This window comes from Lethenteron reissneri, chromosome 37 (assembly GCF_015708825.2).
Source record: "Lethenteron reissneri isolate LAM-NWPU_2019-01 chromosome 37, ASM1570882v1, whole genome shotgun sequence".
Classification (NCBI taxonomy): Eukaryota; Metazoa; Chordata; class Hyperoartia; order Petromyzontiformes; family Petromyzontidae; genus Lethenteron; species Lethenteron reissneri.
The window spans coordinates 3141731-3158332 of NC_083815.1; the positions used below are offsets into that span (position 1 = coordinate 3141731).

A 16602-nucleotide genomic window follows, 5' to 3' on the forward strand; every position below is an offset into this window, starting at 1 on the left:
AGATACCCCCCCACCCACCAAAGCCCCCCACCCCTCCTCCACGCTGTCAAACACAGCCCCCATTGGCCGAGTTGAATAAAAAAAAGAGAGATATCGGCCAGAGGGAGAGTTGCGCTTCGGAGGATGGATGGATGGATGATGGGGTTGGGGACATCCACGCGGGGTGGCTCGGTGTGGATTGGTTGCGGGGAAGGGAATGGGAGGCGGGGGAGAGCTGGAGGAGAGAGGGGGGCGGTGGAAGGATGTGGGGGGAGAGGCTGGGGCATGGTTGTTGGGTGCGTTGTTGTTGCACGATATAAAGACAAGGCGAGGGTGGGTGGGGGGAGAGGAAAGGAGAGAAGGAGCGAGAGCGAGGATTTGGGCTGAGACTGCCCAGCAACGTTCCTTTAACCCCCCCGCCCCGCACCATCTCCGAGTCGATCGAGGTTCGTCGCCACTCCACAGTCCGCTCGCACTACCGTCCGACGCGCCGAGCCACCGCCAGCATCAGCACAGAGTCGGGTGAACGAAGCCGGGGGTCCGTGAACGCCCAGTCGGTTAGTGCGTGAGTGCGCGCCTTGCAGACAATAGACCCAGATAGACGCAGAGAGACAGACGGGAGTAGACAATCAATACCGTGCACGACTGCTGCTGCTGCTGCTGCACAGGGCGGAGCCGATCGGTCCACGACAACCACCAGAGCAAGAAGCACGTAAGTTGAGCTCCGGTTACGCGTCCGCCCGTGCGTTTTTCATTCATCGCGGTTCAATATGATCTCATCGTCATCATTATCATCATCAGCAGCAGCAGCCACGGTCAATTCACTGCTGGATGAAGGCCTCCCCCTAAGCAGTCTCTCACGATCCTCCCGCTGGGGATGAATCCGCGTCGCCACTTGCACAACGGGCCGATTCCATCGCGCCATCTGCACGGTGCGAGATCCTTTCGGATGCTTTCAATGACTGGGTTACCTCTACCGCTATGATTCTTGACTGTCGGCCATCATTCCGTCTTGTTTGGTCTATACACGGTATATATACTATATACACACACAAAGGACACAGATTCCTCGTACAGCCTTAAACGGGGATGTCGAGAGCAAGCGCTGTTCGCGAGCGCATGTTAAGGTTGTCACGACGCACGGCGGAGCGGTGTCGGTCAGCGCCACGCCCCAACCGTCTTTGTCTTCCCGCTATCGTCGTTCTCTTTTTTTCTTGACACGACGCACCACTAAAGGTACGTTCACACTTTAAAGGCTGGGTTCAGCCAAAGAAGGCCCGGCACTGCTTGCAGATAAAATGTGACACTGATGTTGCCCGGGGCCTGGAATCGAACCCAGGTCCGCCCGGGTTTCGGAGCACGGCGTCACGCACGCTGTCGGGACTGTTATAATCATTTCCCGCAACACAAAGATTCGCAATCTCGCAGGGCTCGTGTCCCACACCCACCGCATGCGCATCCCCACATTTACCAGTGTTCTGCGATGGAATACTAATGAAGCCGTCGCACGCTACACGCGCCGGATGATTGGTCAATCACGGACGGATTCCGCTCTGCGTTCAAATGAAGACGTCTTGGCGCGTACGCGTGCCGAGTACGCGTGATCAGTTGCGGCTGTGTGGTGCGTGTGAGTCGTGTGGTACGTGTGAGTCGTGTGGTACGTGTGTGGCGTGTGGTACGTGTGGTGCGTATGATCCGTGTGGTGCGTGTGAGTTGTGTGTGTCTGTGGAGTCACTGGGTGGCACGGTGCTACGAACCTGTGCCCGCCTGAGTTGGATTCCCGGCCACGGCTTGTTTGTATAACCAGCGACGAGTGTGATACTCTTATCAGCACCGGTTCCGCGCCTGTCCGCTATGTCGGTTCAGCCTTAAACGACGATCGGGTTACGTTCTGTCCAGATTAGAATTGGAAAGACAAAGGTGTCCTGGCGTGGGTGCTGGGGTGGGGGTCCCCTTGGCCACACCACCCCCTCGTGTGCCATGCCAGCTTTAATAGGCGCTCGCTAACAACACATTTTCAAACGCTACAGACTTGTGTATATGGTGGTGGACGTTCGTCCTTGAATGTTCATAGCAATGTTTATCCACGCATCGAGCATCTTTACAATCTGATCCGAACGAGATCGAAAGTGGAATTTAACCCGCAGCATTCTCCCTCCTGCTGGTGGGTGAGGAGGGGCTGGGCTGCGTTCCACACACTTTAACTAAAAAACTCTATTCTTTATTTGACCATGTAAGGCCCACTGAGCTACATACAGTAGCTCTGTTTCAGACGCGACCTGTACACAAATGACAGCTCAACGACGAAGGGGTTAATCACGTGGAAATTTATAGCAGCCAAATACTCTAAATATTCTAAATGTGTGGAAGGAAAAACCGGAGGATCCGGAGAAAAGTTCCACGCGGGAAGGAAAAAAAACATACAAACTCCAAACATAGAGCAGGCGTCAGGGTCGGGATCGAACTCACGGCCATCTGTATCACAGGCAGGGATATATCTTGATATTGGCAGGGGGGCGAACAATGGATTTCACACTACCCCGCTAAAAGTCTCTGTATATAAGGAAGTACAAGCCAATGCTTCGCGGTAATTATCGTTACCGTGTCCTTTTGACTGGTTAAAATACCATCTATTGTAATGTATAGAGTAGTCACGAATCAATCCACTGCTGGATGAAGCCCTCCACACGATCTGTCGGTCAGTGCGGAGTGGTGAACGCTGGTAGCTTAGAAGTACAGTGCAATACAACAATGGATTTAGCCGTACTGCCCTCTGCTGCCCAGCACGGAGCTCTGCAGCCCTGTGACGAACACTGTTCAGACTCAACGACTGCTTCGACTTTGATATCTTATGAGGTCAGAGGCGTAGCTCGGGGGGGGGGGGCAGGGGGGCACATGTGTCCCCGGGCGCCAAGGTAAAGGGGCGCCAAAATGAGACTTACAACGTTACTTTATAATCTTCTTGGTTCTATCGGTAAAGTCACGTAGAATGGAAATAATAAAATAATAAAAAGAAAACTTAATAAAATAATTGAGAATTATTTTATTAAAATAATAGAGAATTATTTTATTATGTTAATAAAATAATTGAGAATTATTTTATTATGTTAATAAAATAATTGAGAATTATGTTATTATTTTTATTATTGTATTATTTCCACCAGGAAGATGAATCCCTGCAGTCACGAAAGCTTTAAATCTAAAGTTACATTATAACTTATTGCGGCGGGCGCGGCAGCCTGAAACTACTGCACACATCCACACCTCAACCTAAAAGTTTATATATCCCGCCACACACAGCCTACATGTCACGGAATTACAATTTGGTATGTGATTCAACGGGGGGGGGGGGGGGGGGGCGCCAATTTTATAGTTCGTCCCCGGGCGCAAAATATCCTAGCTACGCCACTGTATGAAGTTGCGGCATTTTTGTCTTCGGCACGATTATGAACGGCCTTCATTCACCCACAAAAGCCGCACCTCGCGGAGTCACAAGACATTTTCAGGAGCAAGGGGTGGCGCGGGGTGTTGGGGGGATATTTTCTGTAGCACAGCCCCGGACAGCTCCCGCTGAAATGAAACCTGGTCCTGCTACCGTTGGAATGTTTGGGCCAGTTCCGTTATGAAAACAAAACCCAGCACGGATCCATAGCGGGATTGTTGTTACACTCAATTAGGCTTGCAGGCCTTGAGTAGGTCCTCATGCAGCAGTGGATTGACTGAACTACTATTTAATTTGACCAGGTATCGCCCACTGAGCTATCATGTATATTTTTCTAAAGCGACCTGGCCACAAATGATAGCTTAAGCAAGTGGCGTATCACGTGGTCATTTATAACAGGAGCCAAATACTCTGAACGCACGGCGATTCTAAATGTGGAGGGGAAAATCCGGAGGAGAAAAATCCACGCGACCACGATGAGAGAGGCAGCGTCGGAATCGAACCCATGGCCTCCTGCATACCAGGCGAAGTAGTTAACGTCTCATCACAGCGGCGGCGTTGTACATGTACGTGTGCATTGTTGTTAATAGTAATCATACCACTTTGTACGTGCTGACTTGAGGCTGTCTGAAAATTTGACCCAGACGCGTAAACCACACGGGGGACTATCAGGCACCAGCATACCCGGCAAAAAACACTTCCCACATCCTTATTAGGGCTTAATGCGTCCGCAGCTGATACGAATGCGTGAGCCATTTCGCGTACTATCGAATGCTAGCTGCCTGTTTACATTAGCGCCAGTTTGTTCTCTCTCTCTTCCTGGGGTTGCTGCTCTGTATGTAATTTTATTTTTTGGGGGCGGGGGGGGTCCGAGAAAGTCGGCCCCTGCCGCGGTTTGTTCAGCCTGCAGAGAAATATTTACGAAGCAGTTTGGGGCGTCCTCACCCACAAAAAAAAATTGGCTTAAAGAGACTTTCATAAATTAGCGTCCTGACAACAGGAAACAGATGTCGACACGTTATTAACTGCGCTCCGTGGAAATTTGTGGAAGAAGTTCCTGCCCTGCCTCGCCTCGACTGCTTGCATGCTCCCCCCTCCCCACCACTTCTTGTTAAACACATCGTCTTCCATTTTCGTATCTTCACGTCGCATTGAAAAAAATAAATTTGTAAGAGTTTATTGGCATTACCAGCTGCGGTGGGGAAGCCATTCCCTGCAACTTAACGTCCTCCACGTGTGTACGTTGAGTAGGTACGTTGAACTTCTTCTAGATTTTTGGATTTTTCTGGTAATTAACAAAAAAGTGGCTAACAATTGTGCCCAAAATTCAGCTTTCCAATTCTTTCAGAAAATTAAAATGTACATCGGTCGCTCAGTTCCGATCACACTGCGGCCTACGGCTGAAATTAAAGACCGTGCACAAAGTTTAAGAATTAAACACACGATCCCAACTTCGATGACTACATTTCAGTCAACTTTCGTCGAGTGACAGTCCGCTGCCAGCCATTGGACTATTAAACACTATCATGACCCTCGCAGCGATCTCAACTGAAATCAATACAGAATACGCTCTCAGCACGTGACCATACTTCACCACCGCGAGTCAAAGCGACGTCGGTATAGTTATGGGTCGGCGTGCGGTGTGGCATGACCTTTCGGCGACATCGCCAGCCGCTCGCGTTTTCCGCGGGCCTAGAATCAAACTCGGGTCACCGGGTTCACAACGCAGTGAACTATTGTTACAACTATAGCGTGTGGCGGGGAGGGGCGGTGTTACTTTCGTGACCGTACTTCACCATGATGCTGGCTCGTGCGGCCCGGTGAAGTTGTGGATGGTGAGGGCCGGTGTGGTTCAGATGGCTCGTCCTTTGTCCGCGGCTAACCGGGATTCGAACAAGATTTCACCGGGATGATCGTGCAGCTTAACCGCTGTCCCCCGCCTCCCCCTCGACCGAATAACTCCTTACACAAATCCGGCGTTCCCCCATATTAGGAGTCACCTCTCTGAGCTGGCAAAAGCCGGTGTTGACTCTGTGCCGAAATGATGGCGATTTTCTTGGAAATCCATCGGGGCCCAGAACTCAAAAAGACATTTTAGTTGCTCTTTTTCTGGGAGGCACAGACGGGGGCATCTTTCATCGCCAACATAAAACGCCGGTGCTGAGTTCGCGCGCGCGGGTCTTTGTCCCTGGACCTGCCAACAGCGGCGACGAGAATCGCGTGCACGCATGCCTGTCTGGTCTTTTGTGAAGTTCGCAGTCATCTTCGTCTGTTCATCATCATTGTACGTCAATTAATGAATCATTGTCATCATCTATCCATCGTCCCACCTCATCATCATCAAATATCAACCGTGTGTTTAGCATTATTGTCACCATCATCAGCCGATTAGCATGGTTGGCTACGTACTGTGCGAAAGAAGTTCCACATGCAGACATACATCTGTTCATCATCAATTATCTATTGACCATCGCCATCAGGCTTTAGATCTTCCCCCATGGGTGCCACTCCAATGCCCGCGTCTCGGTCACCTTCCCCCCTCCACTCTGCCTGCGCGCCACGAGGTCCACCCATCACATCACAACCTCCTGTTCACCATTGCACACCAACAACGCCTTCCCCTGCTACATTGAATTCCCAATCATCAAGCTGCTTAGTCTATCCTCCATCCTGCCCACGTCCTCCATTCTCCATCTCAACCACCACCTCTTCCTCTTTACAGATTGCATCTGCAGCATTCTGCCTTGCTTACATGTGTACGCCACACTCTTCCAAGTTGTTTACCCCATTACAGCAAAGCCAGAGAGAGGGAGATAAGTACCGTACAGTTTGCTACTCAAAAAGCTGCGGGGTCGAGACGGATCAAGAAAAAGGGAGAGAAAGATCGGGAACGGAGTTTTGACAGCTAGCGATAAACAATTGCCAAAGTGGACATTAAAAAAATATAGCTGGTCTCAAGACCCAGAGGGACTGGGCGTAGTTCCAAAGCCGGCATGCGCATAGTCGCGGGTTTTATTTTTATTATTTTACAAGAAACCTTTTTTTCTGTTTCCTTTCTGCTTCTACATTTGATTCGGGATAATGAGCGAGCAGAAACGGAGGGGGGAGCGGGGGGAAGGTTGGGGAGGGAGGATGGTGGAGGTCAGCCTGCTGTGTGGTGTGGGTAGACACGGCGACCCCATGAGACTGGGCGTGGTGCTACGAGCAGAGGGAGAGAGAGAGAGCAATAAGACGAGAGATGGCTCAAGGTCCCTGCGCTCTATAAAGATTATTTATCTTAAGATCCGCTGGGATTTGTGCTCGGGAACAAAAATAAAAAGGGGGCCATGTGATGGTTACGAATCGTCGTGGTGAAGAACCCTCGCAAAGGGGCTTCCAAGATCCAAGTTTTGTGACCAAACCACGCTCCCCCCAACTGCCCTGCTCTCTCCCTGTTTGGCGAATCTCACACGCGAAATTCAATCCGCTTCGCACCGCACACGCCGGATAGTTGGCAGGCGCTCTCCCGACGTGACGCAGAGAGCTCCGATTCGAATTAAGTAAGGGATGTTTGTACGTTCCGTTCGGATCGGACGATGAGTTCCAGTGCTTATGGCCGAGCGCCTGATCGTGTTTTACCAAATGCGAATCTTCTCATGAGACGATCAGCGTGGTTGGCTGCGTACATTTACAGCCCTTTGTCAACGGACTCCTAGACTAAGGCCTACCGATCCACACCGTGTTGGTTGTAAGCAGTTGTTTGACCATACTTCACCATGCCTGTCAGTGTGGTTGGGTAAAGGGAGGACGAATATTGGTTGAGATGGAATTTTTCTACTGACGTTAGCCGTGGCCCAAAAATTGAAACCAGGTTATCAGGTTAATTGTCACGCTGCGCTAACCAGTTACACCACCTCTTAGAGGGGACAGAGACAGATGCAATTTGACAGAAATAAAGGTGGGTGACTTGACTCTTCAATGTCTTCATCAGTGGTGGCAATTGGCAATAAGCAACCCAAGTGGAAGCGTTGGGGCCCCAAGACATGCAAAGGAGCGCAGATTCACGAAACAAATATCAGCTCGGATTCTTATATGTATATCTGATAAAACGTTCATCATTCTAATACCGTTATTAAACATCACTTTCAAATGAATTCGTCTCAGCTTAAAAAATATAAATGTGTATCGTCACATGATGCAACCAAACGACACGTCCTGCTTGGGGTCCTCAATGGGCTGACACCACCGCCGATTATCATCAAAAGCTGTGATCAATCCACTGCTGGGTGAAGGACATCCCACGCCGTCGCTCATCCCTTTCCGCATTAGCGACGCCTCGATGCAATGTCGTTGCTGCGCTCGGGCTGAATCTCACCGCTTCACAAACCCAAGCGACTCGGGTCGCCGGGTTCGTGGCGCGGTGCAGTCACCACCGCTCGCCAAGCCCCATCACCTCGCTTGGCCTGGGAAGGAAGCGCCTCCACCTCTTGCTGCTGCTGCTGCTGCTCCTCCCGCCACTGCTCGGTGGTGGTGGCGGTGCCCCCGGGGAGCGAGGGCGGCCAGTGAGAGGGGACAGGAAGGGGAGGGCCCTCCCCTCCCTGGAGGTCCCCCTCCCCCCACCCGATCACATGCTGCGTGTGTCCCCGTCAGCACTTTCACACGGCAGGGCCTCCCTCCTCCCACGACACCACGGGTGTGGGATGAGGGCATGCGGATGGGAGGAGAGATTGATGATCGGGCCCTGATCCCACCCGTGGTGTGACTGTAGGAGACAGGATGATGATGATGCTGGTGGTGATGGTGATGATTGACAATGAATAATCACAGTGATGATGATTTTCTCAATTTGAAATGATCCACAAAATGTACCCTATTGGGTAAAGCCACATATGAATATTGTTCCCAACTGGCAGACTATATCCGTCTGTGAAACTGTATAAAAATGCTGTGAATACCAAATGTGTTAGAGTAATTAGTATTGATGCAGTATTAGGTGGTTGCGTGTAATAGATTATGACTAATGGTTGACGATGGTTGATGTCAGTATGATGATGATTGATTATGGTAATTGATGATGGATGACGTTAGATGGTTTGTCGTGATCGATGATTATGATGAACTGTTGGTTGATAACGATAGAAGATGATCATAATGGAAAATGATGATAGTTTATTGATGCATGATGATTGCGGCTGATGGACAGATGAAGATCGATAGTTGATGATGACCGCTGATTACTTGCCGCGTTATTTAGAACAAAATAAAAACGTGTTCGTTCATAAGCTTGACCATCTCAACAGTCGGATCATCTGACTCCCAATTTTCAGTGGAAATCCAGAGCAGGACGGTTGACTGTTGAACCTTTCCTCTACATATACTCAATCCCTGCAACGAGACAAAAACGTGGAATTTTCACCGCTATCACAGCAAAGGCAGGGGGAGAAGGGTCGACACATTTAAAATTATAGCTTTCAACCACATTCCCGCATAAATCAATGCATCCTCATTTGCATAGGCGGCACATCTTATCAACAGCATACCAGACAAGAACGGAAATAACATTTGCTGTAGGACAGCCCGGGTAAACGAATGACCAAACTTATAGCCGAGTGGTCGATTATTCACTGCCAGCATTTTTCTCTACCAATCGCGATGACCTTGGAGAAAGTTGGTTGTCTGCAATGTTATGGTAATATTTTTCCACCAGCGATGAAAAACGGTCCTCTTATGGATGTAGTGTGCGTGTAAATGTATATTTGTCGATGGGGGCGGGTGGGTAGCAGTTAGCGCTACAAACCCGGCGACCCGAGTTCCATGAATGTTTGAACCGGTCCTGGGCCTCCTCCCTAGGTCTACTCAGCCACAGTGCACAGCTGCTTGCTATAGGATACTGTGGGGCTACGTGGTGGGCAGCAGAGGGCAGCACAGCAAAGTTTCCGTTGCTGACTTGAGCGGGAATCGAACACGGGTCGCCTGGTTCGAAGCGCGGTGCGCGAGCCCGATGCACCATCGCCATAACAAAGACAAAGACTCCCGTATAGCCTTAACAGACTGTAGGGGAAAGTGCTGTTAGCGAGCACCTATAAAGGCCGGCACGGCACACGAGGGGGTGGGTGGCCAGCACCACGCCCGGCCGCCTTTGTCTCCCCCATGGCGATGTTTTTTTCACACAACACCAGGTACTCATTTTGAGGCTGGTGACGAGGAGTCGTAGCGCAGCGCGCTAACCGCTACACCGCCGCTCCACAGCACACAACACGCGCACACGTGTACACACACGCACACGTGTACACACACGTACTCTCACGGTCGCTGCATGAAAAGAAGTTCAGGTGGGGTCGTGGGAATGCGGGCGGTAGGGCCGTGTAAGCCACTGACTCCCCACACCCCAAACCTGTGCTCACGTCAGACAATTTTTTTTTAACAAACCCACCGGGGCACACAGCCTGGCAATGGTGCTGTGAGCACGGGGGGTGGGGGGGGCGTGTAGGGGGCAAGGTAGGGGAAGAGAGAGAGTGGAGGGAGCCGTCGTAGGCGGTGACACAGACCAGCGGTCGCTAATTTGGCGAGCGCCCGTTGAAGCGAATCGTGGGAGGTTGCTCCCTGCACGGGCCATGGGAAACAGCGGGGATGGAGACCACGAGTTGCTTCTCAGACCGCCACCTCCGCCGCCGCCACTCCCTCTTCACCACCTCGGGTTTCTTCCCCCTTTAATCCCCTTTGTCATTCCCCAACCCCAAAATGATAATCCCCGTTGGGCAATCGGCATCGCGTCACGGGACGGACGTCGCCTTTGGATCTCGAGCAGAGCAGTGCAGTGCGTGGTGTCTGAGTGTGAGGATGTACCGAACATCCTCTACACGGGCAACCCACACCCCGACGTGTTAGGGAGCAGCCCACGGAAGTGGAGATCACAGAGCTACCTCCCGAGTTCCCCTCTGCTGACCTCTGCTCCACGCGGTGACCTCTGGAACCACGCAAAAGTAATGCTCGTCGTATGACCGACCTCCATGCCCTGGCCCCAGGGGGATACTCATTAAGGGTGCAGGCTGTGCAACTGCATGGGGGCCCCACGGGTCAAAGGGGGCCCTGATGCTGGACTATGAAGGTGGGGGGGGGGGAGGACAGGGGGGAGCCCATTTAATTCCTAACACAGGACGAAGAGCCATTAACCAACAACGCTTCACATGCGTGTATTTTGTTCCCCCTTTTGAGCGGGGTTATTAATGAACGCGTTGAGTTTCAGTTATTTGTGTTTGCGCCAGGGCCCATGCCAACCGCGCCGCGCCACTGCGTGTGGTCCCGTCAAATAATATCCTTCGTGGTTGCTCCGCTCGACTACTGGACATGAACCACGTGGCTACTTACATCGCATAGTGATATAAAAAAATTCTCCGGACATCAGCAGCTCGTTATTTAATATTTGGAGCTGGCCGGATGGCAATGAGATGGCAATGAGGCAGCATTGATCGGTGAGATCCTGGGTTCAAATTTCGGTTTCGGCCAGCCACGATTGAAGTGGGTTCTGTATGGGGATGATATGACGGTTCTACGTGGGTTTAGATAAAGGTTTTTTACGTCATGTAGAGGGACAAGGGTTCTGTATCAGTTCAGAATTTTATTTCAGATGGGGGTGGGCTATCTGTATCCGGTGAGACAAGGGTTCTCTGTCTGATGAGGATTCTGTATCAGATAATGAGCGTTCTGTATCTGATGTCATGATGGCACTGCATTGTATGAGAAGGGGCTTTTGATAAGACGTTGGTTCTGTATCAGATAATACGATGAGGGACCTCTATCCGCTCCGATGATTCGTAATAACAAATGAAACCGGTTTACAGTTGTCGCATTGTTCCTACCACTGTTTAAAATACCACGGCCAGTGCAGACTCGTTTTGTAAAAACGAGGCCGCGTTTCACGCGCGGGGCACGACGGGAAGAAAAGGGGGCAACAATCGTGCGCCGTGCTGCTCGTTATAAGCACACCCGTTGGGGGAGCAAGGTCAGCTGTGCTTCTATCAGAATAAAGCGCGCCTGTGTCAGAAGTTCCCGAGCGCCTTCACCCCCCCCACCCCCAGCACACGTGTTTGGCTTTCTGCAGAGGTGTGCTCACGTCCAGCCACCACTGCGCTGTTGCTGTTGTCGCCGTGGCCCGCTTGGTCTGCGGCCTGCACTCCTCAACGTCATCTCGGCACGAGTTTCCCCGTCGCATCGCTGGCGAGCGTTGCGAGGTGGCTTTTGAAGTAGAGACCCCCCCCCTCGCACCCCCCCTTTGTCACGCGAAAAGGAGCCGTGCCCGTAGCCAATGGAAGTATGTTACACAAACATGCCCTCTCATCATCATCATCATCCTCCTCCCTCCTCCGGCGCTTGCACTCGCTCGCTAATGCAGGGCACACAGGCCGCCCCTTGTGATGCCAACCCCCCCCCCACCCCCCCTGATTAAGCAGCGCCGCTCCGCCACGCAGAAGACACCCGCGGGGTGCGCACGGCGCCCAAGCGGCAGATTTCAGAGCAGCCGCGCGACCGACACGGCACCACCGCCGCCACAGCACCACCACCCCCACGGCACTGCCACCCCCACGGCACCGCCACCGCCACGGCACCAACACCCCCACGAAACTACCACCCCCATGGCACCACCACCACCACGAAACCACCACCACGAAACCACCACCACGAAACCACCACCACCACGAAACCACCACCGCCACGGCACCAACACCCCCACGGCACCACCACCGCCACGAAACCACCACCCCCACGACACCACCATCTAAAGGGCCACCGCCCGAGACGATTTGTAATTATAGCGCCAGCCCACGCGAACAATCGCAAACCCGGCGGCCAGATGTTGGGCGTGGGGGGGGTGACAGCTCCTTGCCCAAAACGGTGGCAGTCTCCTCGGGAAGGTGGTCCTGGAGGAGCAGATTCGATTTTGAGCCTTTGTTTATTTTCTTTAGTTTATCCCTGCACTCTGTGCGTTGTCTCCACCGCTGTGCTGCCTCCATTGTATGTGGTCTTTAGGCGCTTCCTTACCGAGTGATTCTCTTCTTGATGTCCCCGTTACGCCCCCTTTGTTCTGGCGCCTCGAGCATACACTGCACGGGAGGGCACGGCTAAAACAATGATGTCATGATTATGATGGCAATGATGGCAATAATTATTCTGGGCAAACCAGCGGCATCTGCTTAATGTGCCACGCCCTGCTGATGAGGGCCTGTGAAGTCGAAATCGGTCCAAGGGTTTGCCTTGTCCACGAGTGAAAATCAAATCAAACGTTGCTGGAGGACATTGGTCTGCAAGGCCCATTTGGTTGTTGGAATTACGTTAAAGTAAATTATATACTACATTATATACTATAGTAAATTGTATTCACGAGCAGCGTGGCAATGTTCCTAAAGAAGAACATTTTCAATCGTCCGAGGTGGATCGGAGATGTAAACGATGAAACAAAGAGACGGTAGTGGAGTGCTTTCGTGACAACTTGGTTTGACGATGAGAATCCACGTGCCGACGTGCCTGCAGGAGAACCTTTTCAAACAGTGCGTGTTGAGTGCTATAATACTGCATGTGTGTGTGTCAGTGTGTGTGAGTGTGTGTGTGAGTGAGTGTGAGTGAGTGTGTGTGAGAGTGTGTGAGTGTGTGAGAGTGTGTGAGTGTTGCGTGAGTGTGTGAGTGTATGTTAGTGAGTGTGTGAGTGAGTGTGTGTGAGAGTGTGTGTGAGTGCGTGCGTGTGTGTGAGTGTGTGTGAGTGTGCGAGTGTGTGAGTGAGTGTGTGTGTGTGAGTGTGTGCAACGATTACGGGGCTGGGGGAGGAGGCAAATTGCCACTGAACTGCCACGCAACAAGTTTAGCGATTACCGAGGTCAAGTCTCCTTCAAAAGTGTCAGCGTGCGTACAACAAGTCTGTTCCTAATTAGAGTGGCCGCGTTTGCCATTATACACTGCACTTGTGTCCGTGCGTGCGTGTTCGCGTGTGTGTGTAGCGGTTCAGCGCGCTGAGTTGTGAACTCGGCTACCCGGGTTCAATTCCCGCTCACGGCCAACACCGGTGACGATTATCTGAACCGGTCCTGGGCCTCCCCTAGGTCGACTCAGCCTCAAATGAGAACCTGATGCGGCGTGTAAACATTGCCACTGGGGAGACAACAAAGGCGGTCGGGCGTGGTGCTGGCCACCCATCCCCTCGTGTGTCGTGCCAGCCTTCATAGGTGCTCGCTAACAGCACTTGCCCCAACGGCCTGCTCAGGCTATACCAGGGATCTTTGTCTTTGTAGGGACTGCAGATGGAATCTGTAGAGGGTCTGGCTGCTAGCTGGGTCACTGTGAGCTCGCGGGCGAAGCGTGCTGCGCGGAATTCTCCCGTGCCCTAGGGATTTCTCGTGCGCCTTTGCCCTCAAACCAACTCCGACGTGATGCGGTGTTTTCTCAGAGTGCGCTTTGCTGAGTGATTTTCCACGCCTCGTTGTGCAGAGTCAGCACATTTTTACCGCAACGGTCGTGCTTATTATTATTATTGCTGTTGTCAACGCGAGCGTGAGATGGTTTCGAAAGTAACTTTGATGGTAATAATTGTGAGTCGGCTAATATCGAGAGTTTCAGTTCTTTGGGGGGGGGTGATTTTAGCATCACGTGTCGTGATTTGAGCACCCAAATAAACCTCTCTTTATTTTTCATTTTTAAACCTTCAACATTTTTTGCCGGCCAATTTTGGTGAGCCCCAAAATGGAAAAATTTTGCTTTGAAAATGTGTGCTATTATAAACAGAGATTCGACTATGATATTCACCAAATGTACATGTCTCCAATTAGCACGGTTGGCTACGTACGGTGGCGAAAGAGGTTCAACATATCTTCTTGGTTCTTTCGGTAAAGTAACGTAGAAGGAAAGTAATAAAATAATAAAACTAAAACATAATAAAATAATTCTCACGACGTTTCGGCCACAACGCAAGCAGCCGTCTTCAGGTGGAGAACAGGTCTGTCGAGGAGACAGAGTCTGTTGTGGCCGAAACGTCGTGAGAATTATTTTATTATGTTTTAATTTTATTATTTTATTATTTTCCTTCTATGTGACTTTACCGAAAGAACCAAGAAGATGAATCCCTGCAGTCACGAAAGCTTTAAATCGAGGTTCAACATACTTACAAATGTCGGCGGTATATAATTTTCTAGTACATCGTTATGATGTACATTAGTCACACATTCTGTCACTAACTCACTCGCTCGCTAGTTCACAACCGCTATATATATTTAGATATTCTGGTCGTTACGTCCTTTAACTCAATGTTGAGATGGGGGGCTTTGATGAAGAGACGAGCACGAGTATGATCATGTGGCTTGCCTATAGAAGGAGTGGGTCAGAAAGAAAGTGTGTTATTTTAAGAATTACAAAATTCCACGGGCATAGATTAGCTGTAATTTCTTACACGTGTTTGAAATCATCCTTGCCTTTAAACTGAAAATGTGAGACATTTTAACAATCCCGAGGAGTGTGCAGAAAATTGCAGAAGATCTTGATAAATCTGGATAAATCCCACGTTCACAACACCTGGCTCCCAGCGCCCTCCACGTCTCCACAACTAAAGAAAATACGTGAAGGAAGGGAAACAATGTTCGGGTGGTGACGAGCAACACGAGCTGTGAGTGAGTGGTTTATAGACCGAGACGGGGCTCTTCCGGCCTGGGATTAAAGAGTCAGAATTAGAATATTTATTTGTACTGGAGGAATCTGATGAGCTATGAAGCTCTTTTTCATAGATGCCTAGTAAAGGCGGGTCAGAACGTTACACCAACAAAAATAAAAAAAAACGATAGGATTGCAAAGTATAGGAAAGATAAACAAATCACAAAAAAACTAATTAAAAAAATATTTTCTTTTATCTTACCAGGTAAGGCCCACTGAGCTATTAGCTTCTTTTTCAGAAGCGACCTGACCACAACCGACAGCTGAACGAAGTAGCTCATCATGTGGAAATGTGTAGCAGCCAAATCATCGAAACGATCGAAACGCATGTTTCTAAATGTGGAGGGAAAAACCGGAGGACCCGGACAAAAAAATCCACACGACCACGAGGAGAGAGAGAACATGAAAACTCCAAATATACAGGCATCAGGGTTGGAATCGAACCTCCGACCTCCTGCATACCAAGCAAGGAATATCGTGGTGATAATGGATCACGATGATGATTATGATGATGATGGATCTAGAGCACTCCACTTCAAGGGGACCACATGAATAAATAAATAAATAACACCGCTTCAGTCACTCTTCCTTGCCCACAAACAATCTGGCACTTCAACAGTATAAGTTCCAGCAAGACTCTGCTGATGAGACATCGAATGTGAAAACCGGCACAGAGTTTGCTCGTGTTGAACCAATGAGGCTGATAAGAGGCACTCTCAGAATGGCGTGTGGATGACGGGTTCGTGTCATAAAAAAATACTTTTTTCACGCGAAGACGGATATGGGAAGGAGGCATTATTCATTCAGCTTCAATTAGGTCAGTAAGGCCATAGACTTTTCGATCACCCCTGTTAGATGAAAACATACAAATGCCCATAGTAGTAATAGGTTTTTACCCTTTTATCTGGCAACAAAACTGACACCTTTATACAAGGGATCATGTTTGCATTAACCACAACACTTGCGGTCAAAATGCAAACAAAAAGACAACTCTGAGAATGTATGCACTGTCCTTGAAATTGATTGGTCCACACCCGAGACAGCTTTTCTTAGAGCCCAGTCTCACATGGCGTTGGACCAGATGACGCCAAAAGGCGCACAACTCAAAGACAAAATAAAATACAAATGCCCGTCAATGGAATTGGCCAAACATCCTAATGCAGGATCATCCTAAAGAATAGAGACTCAACCGAGGTTTGACTTTTTGACCCATCAATTCGCTTGCTCCGATTGCTCGCTCCAATTGCTCACTCCGAAGAGCCAAGGGCGTCCACATTTTCACGTTTGCCATTTTCGTTTCGCTGTCATGTTTTTCAATGGCAGGCTCTGAGAAGTCTCCAACGGCGAGTTTGTTTAATAACTCGGCGCAAACAAGCACGAGTTAATTTGGTGGGTGGGGTTTTGTTTATAGGGAGACGGGGGGGGGGGGCCCTTTCTCTTCCTGTTTCACAACAAAACTCCCAACAAAACAAAAACCCCAGCGGGTGGCGCAGGGCTACATATTATTATTATTA

At 50.2% G+C, this 16602-nt stretch overlaps 1 protein-coding gene across 1 annotated transcript in view; it reads left to right on the forward strand.

Moving 5' to 3' along the window:
• Nucleotides 1-302: 302 nt before the first annotated feature.
• Nucleotides 303-16602, forward strand: part of LOC133351468 (non-muscle caldesmon-like) — a 75605-nt gene continuing 59305 nt past the window's right edge. Inside the window, exon 1 of the mRNA XM_061566700.1 lies at nt 303-691. The gene's annotated coding sequence lies outside the window, so the exon portion shown is untranslated. The remainder of the gene's footprint in view (nt 692-16602) is intronic.